The sequence below is a fragment of the Marmota monax genome, unplaced genomic scaffold (genome assembly GCF_021218885.2).
Source record: "Marmota monax isolate L192 unplaced genomic scaffold, Marmota_monax_Labrador192_F-V1.1 WCK01_AAM20220418_F8-fsc00261, whole genome shotgun sequence".
Taxonomy (NCBI): domain Eukaryota; kingdom Metazoa; phylum Chordata; class Mammalia; order Rodentia; family Sciuridae; genus Marmota; species Marmota monax.
In genome coordinates, this window is record NW_026695225.1 from 3,088,746 (window position 1) to 3,095,885 (window position 7,140).

Genomic DNA, 7,140 nt, shown 5'->3' on the forward strand with positions numbered 1-7,140 from the left:
ATTAACAACAATAACAGCAACAACAAATTCTACTTACTCACAGAGAGTTATATTGTGCTGATAGCCCACAGATAGTATTACAAAAGGATTCCATTTTTGTGATAGACTGGGTTCACAGTGAGTATGTTAGTAGCAAGATCATATGTTTAACATTACTTTAAGAATGTCATTACTGGAATGTCTATAAGGCATGTAAAAAACTAGCATTAAAGCTCTGAAGGGCAACAATCCAAACTGGCAGCTGCTAGAAAAGTGATGATAGGAATAAAAAAAAATATATTGAGGAAACTTAGTTTCAGCACAAACTGGGTTTACAATGCTTTTTTTTTCTAATTAAATGAATTAATTCACATAGACTTCTGCTTCAGGAACTAGCAGAAAAAAGAATTGACTTTTGCCCCTTTAACTCCTAGCCCAATTTTGAAAATGGAAGCAATCATTAGCAATCTTCTACATGGTGCTATAAGGAGTGGATTGAGCAGTCAGCAGAAAGTTCTGGTTGAAGTAATGTTGTTTGTTTTCATCAAACTTCACAGTTCCAGTGGTCCCAACAAGAACTGTAGTCTGGGACTAGGTAGCTTGCTCATGGACTTGGTGGCAATCTACCATATTGACCTGGAACTCACTAGAAGGCAACATCTCAAAAAATTACTTAGGGCATCTATCCCTGTAACAACATTTCCATCCCATATTAAAGTGGCCTTGTCCAAATATAGCCTGGTAAGTGCCCTTCTTCTTTTGTCTATTGTCTCATAGTAAATATTGACAAATTCCTCAGTAGCTCTACATGCCTGATCTACATAAGTCAGATCCAACATGGTCCTAGGGGAGCTCAAATAAGTATGATCCGACAGTGGCAGCATCACTATGTCTGCACGTTTCTGCCTCACTGGGCTGCAGGAAATATTTAGGAAAGCAGTGAAATTCGCCAAATGCACACAATTTTTCTACCTGCCCATTCTTTCCTGGAAGTCCACATTTTTTTTTATCCATTCATCTACTGAAGGACATCTAGGTTGGTTCCACAGTTTAGCTATTGTGAATTGTGCTGCCATAAACATTGATGTGGCTGTGTTCCTGTAGTAGGCTGATTTTAAGTCCTTTGGGTATAGACTGAGGAGTGGGATAGCTGGGTCAAATGTGGTTCCATTCCCAGCTTTCCAAGGAATCTCCATACTGCTTTCCATAGTGGTTGCCCCAATTTGCAGTCCCACCAGCAATGTATAAGTGAACCTTTTTTCCCCACATCATCACCAACATTTATTGTTGCCTGTATTCTTGATGATTGCCATTCTGACTGGAGTGAGATGAAATCTTAGAGTGGTTTTGATTTGCATTTCTCTAATTACTAGAGATTTTGAACACTTTTTCATATATTTGTTGATTGATTGCATTTCTTCTTCTGTGACGTGTCTGTTCAATTCCTTAGCTCATTTATTGATTGGGTTATTTGTGTTTTTTTTTTGATGTTAAGTTTTTTGAGTTCTTTATATACCCTAGAGATTAATATTTTATGCAAGTGGTAAAGATTTTCTCCGAATCTGCAGGCTCTCTCCTCATATTATTGTTTCCTTTGCTAAGAAGAAGCTTTTTAATTTGAATCCATCCCATTTTATTGATTCTTGGTTTTACTTCTTGCACTTTAGGGGTCTAGTTAGGGAAGTCAGATCCAAGTCCAATATGGTGAAGATTTGGGCCTACTTTTAACAAATTGCCAAAGATCACCATATATAGAAGAAAGCCCCTTAGGTGAAATATGGAGATTATTTCTTGAATGAACTTTGTTCTGAGATACATTAAATTACTTAGAAATAGTCCTATCCTTTCTAGTCTTGCTTTTAAGTTTGTTTGGCTGGAGCAAACTAACATTTAGTTTTTTACCCCCATGAATCAAGGCCCTTCTTACTATTCTACATGCTGTCCTGAGAATTTTGAGATTTTTCTGTTCTGACTGGTGGCAGCAGTTTCTCCTTGTGGCCATGTGTGAGTGCTTGGCTGCAACTTCTGACCCTTTCACATGCCCTTCTCCTGCCTCAGCTGGTTTCCTGCTCAGTACTCATTTCAGTACTCAAGGGGAATCTCCGCAGATCACCTAAGTTCATTCTCTCTCTCTCTCTTTCATCTTCCCTACCTCCCTCCAAGTTTAGAAATTTTATTAGCCCATAATGAAACCCAGTAGCCACTACCAGTCATTTCTTCTTACCCTGTCACCCAGTTCATGGCAACTACTTCCACCGTGCGACTAGCATGCAGCTTCATACAAGAGGTTCGTAGCATAGAAATTAAATAGTGAGATCAAAATAAACACACAAACTCAATTTACCTTTTTCTTTGACCAGGTCTGAGACAGCCCTCCCTCTGGCTCCTGCCCTGAGCCACCCAGTGGGGTAGCGAGGCTTACTCAGGACTAGCAGGAGAGAGAGAGAGCATATCAGGGAGTGGCCTTTTATTGGGGAACAAGAAATTCAGGGGAAAATTCCATCCAATAAAGGTCGAGGGGGACAGCATTCCAAGGTCAGGGTCAGTGATTGGTCTCAGGGTCAATGGTCAGTCACACCCCCACAGGGATGGGCTCTCGCACCTAGAAAGGGTGGGGATTAGTTCTGACACAGGTTGGCCAGAACGCCTCACACCCAATCAGGGAGGTGTCCAATCACGTGCGAGAATGGCTTCCCACAACTACTAATCCACTTTCTGATTTTATGGGTTTTCCTGAATGATTCATACAAGTGGAATCATATAATATATGGACAGTTATGTCTGGCTTCTTTCCCTTAGCATAATGTTTCAAAGTTCATCCACATGAACATCATGTGTTAGACTTTTCTTCCTTTTTACTTCTAAGTTATTTTTAATTTTTTTTTTAAATTTAAAAATTTATTATCATTAGTTATACATGACAGTAGAATGCATTCTGACACATTGTGCACAAATGGAGCACAACTTCTCATTCCTCTGGCTATACATGGTTTAGAGTCATAGCACTAGTGTAATCTTACATGTATTTGGGTATTCTATGTTTTCTTTTATCCATTCATCAATTGATGGACATTTATTGTTTCAGGTTGTTATGAATAATGTTACTATGAACATTTGTGTAATCGTTTTGTGTGTATATATTTATTTTGGTACTGGGGATTGAACCCAGGGGCACTCTACTACTGAGCTACATCCCCATTCCTTTTTATTTTTTATTTTGAGACAGGGTCGTTCTAAGTTACTTAGAGCCTCACTAAGTTGCTGAGGCTGGCCTCAAACTTGCCATCCTCCTGCCTCAGACTTTCAATTCACTGGACACATTTTTTAATTTTTCTTTGATATATACCTAGGAATAGGAATATTTTATATGATAACTCCATGTTTAATATTTTCAGGAACTTCCAAAAACAGAGTGGCTATACCAATTTACATTCTACCAGCAGTTCACAAGAGCTGTGATTTCTCTTTCTATACCTAGTTTATTAAGTGTTTTTATCAAGAAAGGGTGATGAACTTTGTCAAATATCTTTTGTGCATCAATTGGGATGATCATGTGTATTTTTCTTTATTTCATTGATGTGGTATATTACATTGCTGATTTCAGTTTGCTAGTATTTACTGTGATTTTTTTTCTCCCAATTTTTTGTGGTGCTGGGGATCAAACACAGGATCTCCCTTATGCTAGGCAAGCACTGTATTACTGACCTACACTCTAATATATTGTTTATATTCATATGCAACAAAAGCACACAAATATGTGCAAAAATGATGCATGATAACTGCAGGACAGAGGTTACCTGAGGAGAGATAAATGATGAAAGAATCATGAGGTGGAGAGTTTTGTGTGTTTCTTTCTTCTTCTCCTTCTCTTTGTCCTCCTCCTCCTCCTTTTTGCTGAGGCCAGCTTTGAACTTGCCATCCTCCTGCTTCAGCCTCCCAAGTATCTGAGATTGCAGATGTGAGCCACCACACTCAGCTTGCTTTGTTTCTAATACATTCTTTTTTCTTTTGGAATTGCTAGGGAGTCAATTTTAAAGATTCATACTACAAAAATGAAAAAAAAATATATGAGGTAATGTTAATTAATTTGATTTAATCATCTCAAATGTATACATAGAAAAGCATTACATTTTACCCCATAAATACATACAATTACTGTCAAGAAAATATAAAATTAAAATTAAGTTGAACATATATCCATATATCTTCTATGACTTGTGGACAGTGTTTTAATTCATAATTGGGGTTAAATCAGTAGTCTGGAACCTCTTCTTTTTTAACATTTGCAATACACATACTTATTTACAAAATATACAAAGACTGGAAAACTCAACAATCAGGAAATAATGTAATTAAAAATTAACAAAACACATAAACAAGTATTTCACTGAAAAAGATAATCAAGGGCTGGGGTTGTGCCTTAGCAGTAGAGCGCTCATCTAGCACATGTGAGGCCCTGGGTTCAAGCCTCAGCACCACATATAAATAAATAAACAAAATAAAGGTGTTGTGTATAACTAAAATATATATATATATATATATATATATATATATATATATATATATATATATATAAAAGGATAATCAAATGGCAAATAAGCATATGAAAAAATATCCAGCATTACTTATTGTTAGAGAAATTCACATTAAAACCATAATGGGATACCTAAGAGATTGCCTATGGCTCTATCTATTTATCTACCCATATCCATATATGATTTTTTATTTGCATATGTTATTTTTCACATATATTATTTTATATTTATATAGATAAATAATTTTTGCATATATTATTTGCATATATATTTTTATTTATTCTAACTAGTTATACATGACAGTAGAATGCATTTCGACTCATTGTACACCATTCATGCAATCATACACATACATAGGATAATAATGTCCGTCTCATTCTACCATCTTTCCCACCCCCATACCCCCTCCTCTCCCTCAGTCCCCTCTGCCCAATCCAAAGTTCCTCCATTATCCCCCCCATTATGGATCAGCCACATATCAGAGAAAACATTTAGCCTTTGGTTTTCTCGGTTTGGCTTACTTTGCTTAGCATGATAATCTCCAACTCCATCTATTTATCTGCAAATGCCACAATTTCACTTTTCTTTAAGGATGGATAATATTTTATTGTGTATATATAGCACAGTTTCTTTATCCATTCATCTATTGAAAGTCATCTAGGTTGGTTCCACAGTTTACCTATTATGAATTGAGCTGCCATAAATATTGATGTGGCTGCATTACTATAGTATGCAGATTTTAAGTACTTTGGATATAGACTGAGGAGTGGGATAGCTGGGTCAAATGATGGTTCCATTCCAAGTTTTCTCAGAAATCTCTATACTACTTACCAGAATGGTTGCACCAATTTGCAGTCCCACCAGAAATGTTTGAGTGTACCTTTCCCTCCGCATCCTCACCAACATTTACTGTTGCCTGTATCCTTTCTGAGTGGAATGAGATGAACTCTTAGGGTAGTTTTGATTTGCATTTATCTAATTGCTACAGATGTTGAACGCTTTTCATATATTTGTTGATAGATTGTATTTCTTCTTCTGTGAAGTGTCTGTTCAGTTCCTTAGCCCATTTATTGATTGGGTTATTTGTTTGTTTGTTTATTTTTTTGGTATTAAGTTTTTTGAGTTCTTCATATATCCTAGAGATTAGTGCTCTATCTGATGTGCATGTGGTGAAGATTTTCTCCCATTCTGTAGGCTCTCTCTTTACATTATTGATTGTTTTCTTTGCTGAGAGGAAGCTTTTAAATTTGAATTCATCCCATTTATTGATTCTTTTTTTGCTGTCATAGAAAATAGTGAATTAAGCAGAATTGATTTCCAAGATCTTCAAAGATTATTACAAACACAAAGTATCCTTCTAAAAGTATCCCAAATTAAATCAAAGGCACATCATCAATGTCTAACACTTGTGACATCAAGAATTCTTTTAGATAATAATATTTTCACATTATTTTGTTTTTAGCCATTTGCAATGTTCTGTATGTAAGTCGTATTTTAAACATTTTTAAAGGCATGAAATAATGTAATATCTTTTTAAAAGTGCAACCACAACTTTAAAGAAGATATCAAATCTGCTTCATACTTAAGATGGGGCAACCTAATATACATCATAACATGAATCTTCCAAGTATTCTAACAAACATTTCCTGTGTTTAAGGTTAAAAATAAAATAATTTTCTCACTTAGAAAAAAATCAAGGCATCATTTGATTGGTAAAGTCTATTCTTCCCCCTAATTTTATACTTTTTTATATTCATTTAGTAATTGTAAAATTATGACAGAAGGACAACTTTTATTGTAGTATAAAAATCTTAGGAACAACAAATTACAAACATTCAATTTTTAAAATAAACAATGTGTTTTCCTTCCTAAAATGTAAACATTCAGTTAATAGAACATACATGGTATTCTAGGTATAGAAACACCAGTAATTCACTTTAATAAGAGGTGTATTTTGGTATATTTGGTGGTAAGTTTTTTGTTTATCTTAATACAAAGCACTTCACCAGGAGAACCAGGCCATTATTACTAAAACAATTCTATTTCTTCACTCAGTTTCCTTGAGTAGAAAATCATTAGTTTCTGTAGAATTTGGGCTGTAAAACCAGGACACAGAAAAGGTCTGAAAGCGGGGGTTGCTGGGATTATGGCTCAGTGGTAGAGTGCTTGCCTAGCATGTGTGAGGCACTGGGTTCAATTCTCAGTACCATGTATAAATAAATAAAAATAATGTTCTATCAATAACTAATTGTTTTAAAAAGAGAGGGTACTTTACTGAAACCTAAAACTGGACATTTAAAGCACATTGGGGGCACAGGAAGTAGAATATAATAAAATAAGGGAAAAAAACCCCAGCAGCACAGCCTTTGCCAGAGCCAACCCAGAAGCTCCAGCCAGAGAGGTCCCTCTATGAGCAGAGTAGAGGGATAGGGGATTAAAGGAACCTGCATTTTTGAGAGGCACAAGGCATGTCTGGGTATGCAGTGTTTAGAGACCAAGGACATCGCCCAACAAACCTGAAGTACACACTGTACAATATCTGTATGTGGGGAAAGAAGCCACCATCTCTCTACGCAGTGTGCAGAAGACAAAGGAAGGAACCATTTTGTAGTTGCAGTGCAAGAGC

General features: G+C 36.0%; 1 pseudogene; it reads right to left on the reverse strand.

Annotated features, from left to right (window-relative positions):
• Positions 1–402: 402 nt before the first annotated feature.
• LOC124086869 (NTF2-related export protein 2-like) lies at positions 403–2,810 on the reverse strand (annotated as a pseudogene).
• Between the last annotated feature and the right edge of the window lie 4,330 nt (positions 2,811–7,140).